Source organism: Asterias amurensis, chromosome 19, assembly GCF_032118995.1.
Source record: "Asterias amurensis chromosome 19, ASM3211899v1".
In the NCBI taxonomy this organism is placed as follows: Eukaryota; Metazoa; Echinodermata; class Asteroidea; order Forcipulatida; family Asteriidae; genus Asterias; species Asterias amurensis.
This window is the reverse complement of record NC_092666.1, coordinates 1,372,965-1,388,744: the sequence shown is the minus strand read 5'-3', so window position 1 is coordinate 1,388,744 and position 15,780 is coordinate 1,372,965. Positions and strand designations below refer to the sequence as shown.

The window sequence follows — 15,780 nt, the reverse complement described above, 5'->3', positions numbered from 1 at the left end:
TATTGGCCCTCGCCTTTGGTTACATTGGCCCTCGCCTTTGTTGTTTAACCCCACTCTTTGCTATATTGCCCCCCCCCCCCCCGCATTTGGTTATAATGGCACCGCATTTCGTTATGATTGGTCTCGCCTTTGGTTATGGTGGCCCCACGCTTTGGGTTATATTGGCACCTCGCCTTAGGTTATATTGGTCCAACCTTTGGTCACTTATTATTGACCTTCATCTTGGTTATGATGGCACCAAGTCTTTTGGTTATATTGGCCCTCGTCTTTGGTTATATTGGCGCCAACTTTGGTTATATTGGCCCCGCCTTCTGTTATTTTGGCCCAGCCAGCCTTTGGTTACACTAGCACCACGTCTCCTTATATTGGCCCCACCTTTGGTTACATTGGCCCTGCCTTTGCTTTTATTTGCACCTGCCTTTGGAACGATCTTCCGAATACAACATCCGCACTTCTACCTCAGCTGCTACGTTCAAGAAATTGCTCAAATCTATTGATTCTTACTCATGTTCCATCTTCACAGCACCTTGAACTAGCACCCTCTTTTGCACCTTTCCCCTAAAACAAAATTCATATAAATAAGATTTGTAATGCAAGGGTGCGTTTTCCTTTCAAAAGAACCATGGCCTCTCATCAAGAAGTAGGTTTTATTCAGATCACGTGGTTTCCAATTTGGTAAGGTAGTGCTTTCTGCTCTACCAGCCAGACTCCTAGTGCTCGATACCCATGCCTACATCCTTAAGGAATGTGACGGGGGTAATCCTGTTACAGCCCAAGGAGTGGGTATGTGTCCCTGGTCTGCTCTACCAGACAGACTCCTAGTGGTTGATACAAATGCCTACATCCTTAAGGAATGTGAAGGGGGTAACCCTGTTACAGCCCAAGAAGTAGGTATGCGTCCCTGGTCTGCTCTACCAGCCAGACTCCTAGTGGTTGATACCCATGCCTACATCCTTAAGGAATGTGAAGGGGGTAATCCTGTTACAGCCCAAGGAGTGGGTATGCGTCCCTGGTCTGCTCTACCAGACAGTCTCCTAGTGGTTGATACCCAAGCCTACATCCTTAAGGAATGTGAAGGGGGTAACCCTGTCTCAGCCCAAGAAGTGGTTGGTAAAGTGTCCCTGGTGACAGTTGATTTGGGTATGTTTCCCAAATCAGTTAAGTTTAGCCCCCCCCCCCCCCTCCTTGAAGTTGCCGTCCGGCCTCGTTATGATAGGCGATATCTCATTAAGGAAAACCGTACAAAAATAAGTAAATAAATAATTCATTCATTAATTCATTCATTAATCAATTGCCCTTGAAGTTCAGTTTCAAAAACAAATTTAAATTGCTAGTAAGAGGCATAATGCAATTTTAATATTTATAGAATCATAAATATTTACGTTGTCATAAGTTTGTGAATGCTAAGTCCTTAGGAGCCACGGGAGAAATCTTAAAAGTTGTTTTTAAAAGAAGTTGAATGTGAATTAAATAAACGAAGAAATTCTTTTCTATATTCTTTTTTTCCCACTCTATTTTGAAGCTGTAGTTTACTTAACAAAATAGAACAATACCAAACCAATTCAACCAAAAAAGTCCATCAAAACTGCTTATAATACTCATATACTTGCGATATTATTGGCAACATGGAACATTTATGAAAATATATGTATATATTTTAATGTTTATTTTAGATTTATTTAACAAAACAAACAGAGGAATGAACTTTTGAAAGAACAAGGTCGCCGAGTTACCAAAGAGCTAACTGACAAACGCATGCGCGTATGTACATAAACTTTACATCGTTGTTCTGTGTAATTACTGTACAAGAAGATTAAGACAAACCCGACAATAGATTAGCGTACTTCGCTGCTGATTGGTATCAGTATAATGCAACTGATGCAAGATAAGTTGCTGATGGTACAATGTGATTGAGAGCGGTATTGCATTAGTGAAGCGGTCCGCACCACTTTACGGACGCCATGTTTGGTTTTTGTCTTCTTGGTTTTTTTCTAGACTTCTCGCTTCAAATCATTCTCGCGAGAACAAGTTAGAAACTAAAAGCACTTGACACTATTGGTTTTACTTAAAATGATTGTGAGCTTAAAAAACTTACTTGGTAACGAGCAATGTATAGCTGTTGATATTGTAACAAAGTTTGAGAAACGACTCCCTCTGAAGTAACGTAGTATTTTTTGAGAAAGGGGTAAATTCTCACCCAAACTAAAAGACTTCCGGCCTGTCTTTTTTTTAAGCCTTTTAATAGTCATCGGGAAGCACACACAAGTGTGCAACAAGGGTATTTTTCTTACTTTGTTCTCTTGCAACTTCAATGGCCAAATGAGTCAAAATGTTTACAGATTTGATATGTATGCTGGTGCTGCGATACACCAAGTGAGTATACTTTTGAAACTACAAAATGAAAATATATTTACTCAGACAAAAACCAATGATTTACCCCGACATCTTCGTGCGACAAGGGTGATTTTTTTCTTTCATTATTATCTCGCAACTTCGACGACCGATTGAGCTCAAATTTGCACAGGTTTGTTATTTTATGCGTTTGTTGAGATACACCAACTGTGATGGCTAGTCTTTGACAGTGTCCAGTGTTTTTAATGGCCTGACGTTTCGATGCTAGCATATGATCACACAACAAACATGAACGAACAGTAATAACAACACAGAAAGACTTTATGTACGTATGTTTGTTGCAGACAGTTTGCTATAATGACCAAAAGCACTTGCAAAGTTGGTTTGATGGGTCTGAAAAAAGACTGTACCCAACTGAGAGTTCAATTCAAAAAGAGTAAGGTAGGACTAGTCCTATATTAGGATATTTATTTTTAAAAATTAGGCTAGTCCTAAGTTAACTCGTCCTAACTCGAGATAAGACTAGTCTTAACTCTTTGGGGGGGGGGTCAGAAGGGATTTATTTGAAGATCGTAGATTCCTGGTTGTTTTGTACTCCTGAACTAAGCTTTGAAGATAAACAGGGGCAATACCATGGATACATTGATAAGTCAGAACCAAAACTTTAAAATCAATTCTAGCCCGAATTGGTAGCCAATGTAGATCCTTAAGAATGGGTGTGATGGATTCCCGAGTGCGAGTTCTGGTGACAAGTCTGGCCGCTGAATTTTGTATACGTTGTAATCTGGCAATCTGAGTGTCCGGTAGTCCGTAAAGAAGGCTAACTGAGAATTTAATTCACAAAGAGTTAGGTAGGGCTAGTCCTATACTAGGATATTTATTTTAAAACTTTGGACTAGTCCTAAGTTAACTCGTCCAAACTCGAAATAAGACTAGTCTTAACTCTCTGTAAAATCCACCTAGTTTTCTTTTCAACTGTTTTTTTTTTTAACCGGTATTAAGTTTCATCAGTCCCTTGGAAACGAATCTCTTTGAAATTAGCGGAGAAAATCATGCCTGAAATAATGGTACTGATTGCAATATTACTGCGTTGAGTTTGATGATTGTAGAAGATAACTACATATTCCCTTAAGGTTATTGCATTATGCATAGCTTGCACAACCGCTTCAGGGCAGAAATTCAGCGGAGCGTGAAATGTACATCGAGACTTAGCTAATTAACATGTCATCCGCGTTGTTACACTGTCACGAAGCAACTGAGGTCCCCTTAGAATTGGCTCAAGCCGGACTTGATCTTTAAATCGACGGTGGCATCATAGCCTAACGTACACAATCCATCATTGAAACTGAGTAACTTGGAAACCCGACTTGGAGCCAAGTCTAGGGTCTCCCTAGTGCATTTGCAACACTTCCACGATAGAATTTATTTTATTAATTTCTTCATTATTTTAGGTTATCGGCTATGAATACGAAATGACTTTGTGAGGTTCTTTAGGTAGATGGAGAACCCCACATTTCGATTAAATTTTTATTAAAAGATCTTTCGGCGTTAAACACAAAAGCCCGCCAACCTGTCGCGTTGCCGAACTTACCAGAACGTGATGTGGTTAACAATTTAGGCTGGACCTCTGAGATTATGTCACCTTTGTTATTACACCGCAAAGGGTCTGGACACCAGACATTAACTAAAACAGCCAAATCTATAATCCAAGAGTACAATCTAGGCTGGACCTCTGAGATTAGGTCACCTTTGTTGTTACACTGCAAAGAGTCTGGATACTAGACATTAACTAGAACAGCAAAATTTATATAACAAATTACAATTTAGGCTGGACCTCTGAGATTGTGTCACCTTTGTTATTACACTGCAAAGAGTCTGGATACTAAACACTAACTAGAACAGCCAAATCTATATTAAAAAAAAAAATGGTTGACGCTGTCTCCCAATAGAACTCCTTTGTTTTCAGTTGTTATAACCTTTTTGGACCATTGTCACTTTTGTTGGAAGTTTTCGGTTTGAGTACACACCCACACACAACATTTAAAAAATGCATCTTTGTGGAGACTCAATGTTCCATTTGCCCCTATATAGTCAACATGGGATTTGAGGCATTTGTCTGTGAACTTAGATAATCTTTGAGTCTGACATTTCTCATTCCTAAATTCAAAACATTTTCACATGTTAAAATAAAACACAAAAATGCGGACACGTGTCTAACTTTGTTCACCCGTTTTTTTTAGAGACACGTACACACAAGTCATAAAATATATTGAAATGTCGACATAGCCCCAGACATTTTGTAAATGCAAAGAATTTCAGAAAAAATTAAATTGTGTGGCATTTGAAACGAGGGCAAAGACCAACATGGTGATTGGCAATTTAACAGGACGGTATTTGTAAGGTGTCGGTGCTTGATGCACAGTTGTGTTGAGGCATTTTGTTAATTACGTACTGTCAACATCCCAGAGCAAACAGATTGGGGCTGCTTGGGTCCCTGACTGATAATTGAATCACGTAGTGATAAAGCGTCAATACCAGAAAGGAGACCTGCCTGTTTCCATTGGGACTCGGTTTTTGATTATGGGGGTACGTGGAGTAGGTATACACGTTCAAACCGGAGACCTATAACAAAAGAGGACATTGGGGTCCACGGTTCGGGCAACATCCACAGTTGGGAAAACGTGTACAAAACTAATGGGAGCTGTTGCCAAAAAGGTTATCAACAAAAGAGGGACAGGTACACGTTTGGATGCGTGAACAAGCTTCTGTGTCGTTGTGTAAAGCGTATACTTTGTATTGTGTAGCGATTTTAAAGAGGGGCTACTAGTTCAAATTAAGTTTTGTGATGCGCTCTTTAAAAAAAAAACCAGAGTCTTTCTGACAGCGGACACAAAATTGCAGGTTTCTATCCCCAAGATGAAAACTTGTGAAAAATACTTTATTTGGCCATGTCATGAATCCCTACTCACTGTGAATGAAGATGGATGTAATATAATTTACCTGTAGAAGTTTCAGCTTCATTAGATGTCAAGTCTTTGAGAGAGAAAATGAAAATTACAGAGCAATGTTTTCAGGAGAGTCGCGTAAGTCTGTTGTACATGCTAAACATATTTCGTGAAATTGTTTTACTAATTTCATAACAACTACAGCCTCTAAGCAAGATATTTTAAGGGCAGCTATACCTGTAAGTTTAATGTAAATTTGTGAAAGTTTGTGTTTTGTGCCGTACAAAAAGTACCCAAACCCTTTAAGTTCATGGATAACTCTCAAAAAGGATAAGGAGTAATTCAAAATCTTTGAAAGATTTGAAGGCATTAGAGTGTCAATGGTTGATGATCAAAATAATGAGTTATGCCAATGCGTTTTAATACTGTTAGGTTTTGCAAATTAACATTACCGATACCCACAATGCTATTACCATCTCATTTACAGCCTGTCATTTAATTTGTTACCCAAAACTGTGAAATTAATTACCCCAAATAATTACAAATCCTAACACCTTCGTAACAGAAGAGTGCAATAAGATTTAACACCAAAATGGCGGATCATTATAAGGAAAATCTGCTGGTCGTCGCGTTCCGGGTTTGCAATTAACAGGTGGAAAATAACTGTTTTTGATCTCTACCGTTTATAAAATTAATTTGCAACTTTTTCGAAATATATATTTCCAGCTAAATAGACCCCATGTACGGGTGATGTCATGCCTTGTTAACTACATTGCTTCGGTGCTGTACTGACTGTTGGTTTCTTGTCTTATAGACCTATATATCCGCGGTACCCACTGCCAAAACATGGGATTCGAACTGCATAGCTACATGGCAATCTCGGTATAGTCTAGACACTGCTCTAGAATTGCAAGGGCCCTGGCTTCGAATCCCACCGAGTAATATGCATGTGATATTTGTTCACAGTACTCGGGAAAGTACTGAATATACAGTGCTAACACACATCGGTGTATGGGTAAAAATAACAAAATCAATGTTTTTCAAAACACAAAATGTGATCAATATTATAGAATTATGACAGTGAACAAAAATAAAGTTTATAAAAAAAGTACTACACGTTTATATCAAGGTAGTTCTGGATAAATCGGCTTTATTTTAATTTGTACACATGCTTGCACCATAAACCCAACAATGATTCCGCCATTATCGGGTTTTCACGCAAAATAATCCCTTTTGTGTTCACCAAGCCGTACGTGGGGCTCTATCCGCACGCGCCCTATACGCATTGTATAGTGCGCATGCTAAACAGTGACAGATGTCACATCATAACACATTATAACAATGCAAATCTTACAAGCCTTTTGTGGGGAATACTGGAGTTCTACTTATGCGTGTAGGCCAATATACTGCCAGTTTCAAACAGACAGAAAAATTATTTTAAAAAATTTTCATTTATTTGTTAAACATCTTGCCAGTGGTCGGTTTCAAAAAGAGAATAGGACTAGTCCTAAACTAGGAGATATTAATCCTAGGAGATATTAAAAACATATGTACAGTCCTAAGTTAGGTCGAACTACTCGTCCTAACTCGAGATGAGACTATTAACTCTTTGTGAAATCCACCCCAGGAGTAGGAAATACGTAGATTTATAAGCATGTGTAACTGCAAAGTTTCAAATCCTACTCATGTAAACCTCACTAGATTGTACCTTACAAAGCTTCAAATTTTACTCACGTAGGCCTACATCGTTTTACTTCAAACCTAGCTTGTATCTCCACCATGCAGAAATTCAAATCCTACTCGTGTACATGACGTTTCCGCAAAACTCATTAAATTGTACCCCAAATAATCAAAACCTAGTCATCATGTACATAGTATTATTTGTATTGTGCAAAACAAGTAAGCAATGTTCAACTTAATCATGACGAATAAATATTTGATTAAATTGAGTGAAATATTAAGGGCGTGATAAATGTATAGTAATAGTGAACCAGGAAAAAATAGGAACTGTTATCTGTAACGGTCATAACGTTCAAGTTTTTTCGAGGAAATAATTACAAATGCAACTCCAGGCTCCGGAGTCAGAAAGTCAACCCGTCTCGTCGACACGAGAGCCCCCGTGATGAAGGGCCGATTTCCCCCCGTAGGGTTAGTCGATACCGTGGGTCATGTCCCACGTACAAACCCAATTGCGTTTTCCTCCGTTCATTCAATTACCTCATTTCAACTTTGATTTGATAAGTGAAGGGGGGGGGGGCTGGCAGACGATTGTAATAATAGAGAGCTTAGTCAATGATACTATAGACTTCTATGAAGCCATGCACTTGGTCGTGTTTCCCATTACAAATAACAGTACTTATTCCTGATTTTCAACTCAGTCAAAAGGAGTTCTGACTATTTTTTCAATCAAGTTAAGGTTTTGTTAAGATTGATTTACTAAAAGCAAACAAGATAAAGACAATTATTTTTTATTGTTGTACAATTAATGTTTTCCTCCATTCTTTCAGCAAAACATAATTTCAACCAACCTTTTAAAAAATAATAAAATTAAGGTGATTTCGATAGAGTGAAAACAACTAATCAAATTGTTTGGATTTTGTCGACTTGTAAATTTGGTTGAGATAAAACCTACTAAGGTTTGCGGCTGACATGAGTTTGATTTGTAACTTTACATGGCGGAGATAAACAATAGTTTACAGTAACACTATTTTCATTATATTTTTTAAGGGATTTTGTAGACCGACAATGTGACACAGTAACGTTCCGTTCGCACAATTTCATATTCCAAACAATACACAGTAGGCCTAAATCTTAATGCATGCCATCAATTTTAGATAGAAAGCTCTGATAAAAAGTAGAATCTCGACTCTCATGTATAGAACAGAGTATTACACTGAGCGGTAATTGGTTTTTGAGTTTCAGCGTGGCTTACCAGTGACAGATGGCCGTCGATGAGCGACCTCGGACGGTCTGCCCCATCGCCTCTCGCACGGTGCTTTCTCGCTGTCAGAAAAGTACATGGGGTTTTGTTAATAGACAATGTTTGGCCTAATTGACCTTCTTAGCCTAGATTAAACTTTACAACCAAGGTCGGCTTTGGCTGGAAATCACCCTAACTCGGTGGATAATCCTGTGGTTTTGTCAAGTAGTGTTCTGTTTAAGAAAAGTTGTTAAAATCTCAGTTTCGAATTGTTCATGGAAAATGTAGTCGGCCTGATTGAAAAGTTAGGTTGATATTGGAGATTGGACATTCACGTATGTTTGTACAGTGAATGGTCTACTTTGTTTTTCGATATTAGACATTGGTCATTCACGTTGATTTGTATGGAGCGATTATCTACTTTGCTATTTCGATATTCGACATTGAACGTTCACTTAGGTTTGAATAGCGAATGTTTATACTTTGCTTTGTCAATACTTGACATTGGACAATTATTTATAGGTTTTGTCATGCGAAGGTCTACTTTCTATTTCGATATTGGACATTGGCGTTCAGATAGGTTTGTACATCCAAACAATGTCTACTTTGATTTTTGGATATTGGACATCGGATTATAGGTTTGTCCTGCGAATGTCTACTTCGCTATTTTGATATTTTACCTATAGGTTTGTATATCGAATGGCTATACTTTCTATTTCGAGTCTGGACATTGGACACTCTTGATATCTGCTCAAAGTAATTGTTAGCATAAAAACTTACAAGCCGCTCTGCACTCATCTACTTTTGTTCTGACTCATAAAGATTGAATTTTTTCTGAACCATCTTCTATGAAAGCATATTGACTGATTGACAACAATTAAAACACACTTCCCTCATCATATGCAAATAATAGTAAAAACCCTCTCACCAAAAAACGGACCAGCCCCTTAATGCTCAAGGCCGGTCACTGAAAGTTTCGTCACCCAATTGTTTAACAACCTACAATAAATACTTCTCAATTCCCAGTTCTCCAAATGTCAGCTTTATGTACGTTCACGTCTTGTAATTTGTAGGTGCAAAAAGCGTCAGTCAACATACCTTATAGTTTTTTGTTGAAAGAACCTCCGTTTAAACTGCTCGCTAGCTTGAGGTTTTGAACCATACACACGCGAATGTACTCGCCCGTGCAGAGCCGTAAGTAAACATTGCTGTCAGTCCTTGGTCAATAATAGGGGAGCCCTTTGGGGGAATGACAACGCGGTTGTATCGAGTTTGTAGTGGCGCCCCCGGGGGGTTCCCGCTTTAGTATTGAGAGTGTGTCCCCGGGGTTGCAGTGACAGTTGGCAATGATAAGGTTGAGCGGAGATGCGAGAGAAAACTAAATGCTGAGGGGGAAATGAACAAGGGGGAAATGATTGTGCTTTTTATTCCATTCTCGCGTATTAAAATATCGAGGGTAAGTTTGTTTCAGTGAAAGTTCAGGTCTTTAAATAATATCTCCGATTTTTTAGGAACTTAATTCAATGCCGACAGCTTAAAATGCAAAGTACATCTTTGGCTTGGGACTTTTTTTATCTTACAAATGTGGGTATATATACAATGAAACTAACCTGTTAAAATTTCATTTCAAAAGGTGGTGGCATTTTTCAGACAGGCCCCGTTGCTGAAGAATGCTTTGGAATTACCAATGGCAACCTCAAACCAGGGAACATCACACAATAATCTAAATAGTCAGGTTCTGTTTCGCAAATTGACTGTAAGCTTTGAAACTATCAGGTAATCGACTCTGGGGACATTGCAAAAGTGTAAATAGTGTAAATAGTTAATAATAATGACTTCTTAAAATATAGCGCTTTGTCCGTCACTCAGTGACGCTCAATGCGCTTTAACGTTATACAGTATTTTTGCTGCAAGGTATGTGGGACTACGTTTGAATATGAGACTTTTGCAAAGTACAATGTAATTGTTTACAAGGTGCTTAAGCGCAATATGCTGCCAATCAGACCAGGAACACCGGGGCTAACCCCTTCTCTTTTCGACAAGTGCACTGAGGGTTCTTTACGTGCATTCACAATTAAACACACGGGACCCACGGCTTTACGCCCCATCCAAAGGACGAAGCATCATGGTTTATTGTCATGCTTAGAGACACAGGTGTCACGGCTGGGTCTCGAACCCACACTCATGGTGATCAGAAACACCCGAGTTTGAGTTCGATGCTCTTAACCGCTCGGCTACGACAAGCACTATAAGGAAAACATGACAAAATGGCTGCCGTATAATAAAGGTATACAAAGAGTTTCCAAATCATCCATGACTGTTGTGACTCGACGGGTTTGTGGCTGCCGCAGCAGAAATGGACATTATGTAAAAGACCCGTTTGGGAATTGGATATCGCCGCAGTAATATGTTTTCACCGGCAAAATAATTTATCTATACAAAATTAATGTAATGACAAGCAGTTAGACGAGGTAGGAACGACAATTCCAATGGCCATAGCTCGTTATAAACCGATTTGTGGTGAGTCACATATACAGAAAATGATCACACTTTGGGTAGTAATAAAACAGCCCCCCCCCCCCACCCCGAGAAAAAAAAACCATAACTATAGGTTACTAACAATCTTGACGATCTTAAAGGCATTGCATACCTTTGGATTTTGTAACCCTTCGATTAATCCTTTAAAACATCCTTTATAACATCATGTATACAATAAAATTAACATGTGAAAATTGTTCGTTACCAAGTACATTTTTATGCTAACACTTACTTTGAGTTATTACCAACAGTTCCCCGTGCCTTTAGGATTAGCCGTAAGTTTTTGATAAAGACCTGCTTGAACGAAAATGTCAAGTCGTGAACTTTGCTGAATTCCACTTAAAATGTTTTCGATGTATAAAGGAAATCGAGTCATATGATTATAAATAGGTTTCAATTGTGTAAAAAAAACAATCATTTTGTATGCCCTTGTCCAGAGCTTTTCCGCGAGATTTGCGAAATGCCCCGTTACGTAATCACTCTCAAAACGTCATAAGTAGATAAAGCCGCTTTGTTGCAGTGTGGATGTATAACAAAGCAAACTCCCACAAATAACGTCAGCGGCATTGTCCTTTGTCGCCCGCTCTCAACGGCAGAAGTGTTTTTAGTTTTTCAAAAAACCTTTAGGTAGGGGCCTGATTTTTTAATCGATAATTACGAAAAGTTCAGGTGTGTACACATATCAAAATTACATTAAAATGGTGAACAAGCGCATTATAAACAAGTAAAAATACCATTTCTGTTGAAAACATTCCGCTCAGGTAGCTGTATAACGTCTAGGACTAATCCTATAAGTTAGGACTATCTTATTGAAATCGACCCCTGTCAAAACTCAGCTCTCGAATTCAAAATGTGGACACAATTCTTAATGCGTTGTATTCCAGACGGCTCCTTCTCACCCTGAACTTGGTAATAGGTCTCCAAGTTGATAAAATGTACTATTTTAGATTAATTGTTCACACATTTCTCGACCAAATCGCCACCATGTATCATTTTGAGGATGATTTCAACCGCCATAATCGTATCTTAGAACTGACGTTGCGCCACGATGACCAGACAGTCTCAACTATTTAATGTATTGCATAAACCATTCAGTCCGGCGTTTGATTATGCATAATATTCATGCGCGTCAATTATTAACGCCACTCACAGTGATGACTTACTTACACCACTGAACTCCCACTCTTATCACATACATACAACGGTCGTCGGTAAACGTCTTTAAGACATAAAACAGCCATCGGGAGTGAAAAAGCACTATCGGTTTTACATTAGAATTAGAATGAGAACACCACTCGCAGTGATGACTTTTACTTACCACTAAACACCCGGTCTAATCACACACATAAAACAGTCGTAAGAGAAAACGTTCTGTCAGACATAAAACAGCCATCGTAAGTGTAAAACATAACCATCAACTTTGGCGATCTACATCATTTTTGTGTGTGTTCGACTCTTTGGGGAGTCGAGTTGTCTCTTATGTTACATCTTACTAACTATCGGTCAAAATAGAGTAAACACCGGGAGACTGAAAAAACAACTGAGATGTACCCCTGGGAAGGAGGTACACCGTACCCGGTCCCTCCATACCGACATGCAAAATTAATGGGGGAGCGAAATCCGCCATCTGCCCGCGGGCTCGTCGTTGGATCGGACGCGATAGTAGGAAACCCTCGGGGTACGTGTATTGTAACAGTAGCAGACCAAGGGGGTCATTGAGTTCAATTGTAGCTTCGGACTTTTCTAGCTGCCTTTTCGAAAATACGATTTCAGCTTGCGTCCAGGCTAAAGGCTCCGTCTGCGTGGTTTGATGCACCGTCCGTACCCGATATGACTCAAGTCTGGCCCGAAGCCCATGCCGAATCCACGGTTTCGAAAATGCCTTATGAGCCAGGCACAATTTCACGGCTATACTTACAGTAGCAAAGAGTCAGCGCTTGTGTAAGCTGGAAATTAGTCGTGCTTTCGTCAAGCGTATTTCACGGGTTAGCGTGAAGTTTTGGCTTGTGCGCGTATGTACTTCAATTCAATACAGGCATTCTTCGCCTACACAGCTAGTGCAGAAGTTCGGTTTTGCATACAACTGGAGAATGGTGATCGTAAACGCCGAATTCGGTAGTAAGCAGATCCATAGATTTGGGCCTGGACAGTTCGTGCATAAAAAGCCGTATCCGAAGTTGGGATACAGCGCTACGGCTGCTAAGGATGTCGCTAAAGAAGGTACTAAAAGTCAATGAAACAAATACCAGACGAAAAAAACTTAGACCCTGAAGATACCCAAAGACACATGATACTGTGTCCAAGTCACGTTGCCTTTTTTCTACAGTTACCTTTCAAACTTCAAATCTGGCAGCGAAGCTGTGTCTATGAGTAGGCACAGCTGATTGAAACAGTGGGTTTATTGTCTAATATTTTGATGTGGTGAATAACATCATGTTTTCATGATTTAATTTTCAGATAACTTTTCACAAGATTGCCTTTGACCGTCTGGACTCTTCAGCACTAGGATACTTGGGATAAAACACACCATCTACAAGAGGAATTTGCATATTCAAAGGCTAACACCAGCGTATTTGCATACTTCAAGACAGAGAACCAATCAGAAATACGTCTTCATTTGTCATTTGAATATTCATCACCTAGCGTGGGGACCAATGTGATACGGAATCAAAGAGCGAGCCAATGAGAGCGACGAGGTCGACCTTACCGAGCATGGTGCTCCCCGTCCCGACAGCGGTAAAGGAGGAACCTCGCGAGATCTCGTGCGGTGCCGAGATCGAAGCCGACCAAAACGAGAACATGAACATGAACACGAGCGCCGCCACCTGCCGTGGTGGCAGCGGTGGGATAAGGGCAGACTCGCACTTGTCACGGGAGGAAAGGCGCCGCAGACGGCGAGCTACGACCAAGTACCGCACGGCACACGCGACCAGGGAGAGAATACGAGTGGAAGCATTCAATGTGGCCTTTGGAGAGCTCCGTAAACTTCTACCTACCCTCCCACCAGACAAGAAACTTTCCAAAATCGAGATTTTAAGACTTGCAATATGTTATATATCCTATCTTAACCACGTGTTGGATGTATGATATTTCTAAGGCCACGATGTGGCATTATTGTAGTCTAGTAAAAAGGTCTTATGTTGGAGATGCCTGCATTATAAAGTTAACTGACAGGGAGGTCCAACTGATGATCACGACCTCAGCGTTACAAATTATTCGATGATTGTTGCTTGCCCATGAAGGCAAAGTGAAACTATGGTATTTCCAGATGGTCTTCCGCATGGTCTGATAAAGCGCGCCACCGTGTTGCAGATCTGCTACACTGCCGCCCTATGGCGCAAATTGCTTTCGGCAAGTGGACAATCGTCGACATAGCAAAACAATCTGTTAAAAGTAGGCTGGACTGTGACAAATACAACTATATTAGGGTTATAATTGTGCAGAAAGGGTCACTAAATTATGTTTAAGTACTTCGTTTTTAACACAGTTTTGTTTCTAATTTAATACAAAAGTAATGGATTTATTTTAAGACAATTAATCGCGCACCATATCGATCCGGGAGGACGGTGGCTACACGAATGTTCACTTTATCTGCAAAAGACAAGTACTTGTTTTTCAGAACCAATGATTTCATTGGATAAACGTGCAGTGACGTAAAAGCTTTCTATCGGTCCGAGGTGACATTTGGCCGCGGCACTTGCGTTCGTCTGCATATGGATCTAAGTGAAAGGTGAAGATGGACGGGAATTGACCTAGGCTAGAAACCACTCTTATTCACGAGCCTCGAAGTGTGACGTCAGATGTTCACTTTCCACTCCTGGCTATAACTTCGGCTTAGTTCAAGGTTCAAGGTTCAACTGTTTACATCATTATTACCAAACTAATATAAACCATTATAAGAAGATCAGTACTGATGAAGATGTTTAGTAAAGATAAAAAATAACTTATTAATTTGCCGGTAAAGTGCAATATAGTGCCTAAAACACTTTAAAAGTTCAAATTAACAATGTCCAAGTATATTAATGTATAGCCTATTATGTACTGTTGTAAACAATAATTATTATCTTTTGTCTTTGTAACAACAAACAGTTTATTCATTGAGTTGCCGAACAACAAAAAATGCGTCATGGTGGCCTAGAATTTAACAATATTGGGTTGCCACAATAAATTATTGAATTAGTCCCCTATTTATTGTAGGAATAAATAACCGCAGATGATTAATAATAGTCCTATGAAAAACGAATGAAAAATGAATGACAATGATATATGTGTGAGTATGAAAAGAAAATTTGTTACTCGTGCAATGTAGCAGAATATACTCGTTCAAATCTGGGCCCAGTTCCATAAAGCTTCAAATACTGCTGACGAATTTCTTTGCTAAGCAAAATGTCTTCGCTAGACAAAAGTCATAACAGTGTAGACATTAAGTAATTTTAGCTGGTTATCCATAGCTATTTTTTGGTGCGCACATGCTTTATGAAATTGGACCCATGACTGCTCAGATCGCCTCGTGAAATAGAACAGCCCATAATTTTAGCTGGAGATTATATTATTCTTCTTTAGTACTCGATGCCCTTTACGAAGCATTGGCTTGTGTTGCCACTCATGCAGGACGAGGCTTCCGCCTGCCTGCATGAAGCCCCTAAACCGACTTCTCGTGTTTTCACACAACATTATTACCAGTGCCGAAGATGCCCGTAGTTTCGAAAATACTCTTTTTTTTCACATCCGCTGATGTTGGATTATGCACTTTATACTCCGTTGTAAATTCCGTTTTTATGGAAAAAATAAAATCTTAAAACAAGTTCATGTTTATCTGGATGGATATGTTGTTAATTTACAAACTGTTTTTGATGGATCCTAGCTTGATACGACCCAAACCCACAAAACTACCTATAACCGCATCAAACATTTCTCCTGCACAGTACATTGCAACCCATGCCCATTTCTAACCCACAGAAAGCAATGCAGCTCCACCCAACTTTCAACCACACACAAAACAATAACCCCACCCAAATGACCCCC

The 15,780-nt window shown here is 39.5% G+C and overlaps 1 protein-coding gene across 1 annotated transcript in view; it reads right to left on the bottom strand.

Moving 5' to 3' along the window:
• The window catches only part of LOC139951266 (uncharacterized), a 221,555-nt gene that overhangs the window by 140,706 nt on the left and 65,069 nt on the right, over window positions 1-15,780 (bottom strand). The window lies entirely within an intron of this gene.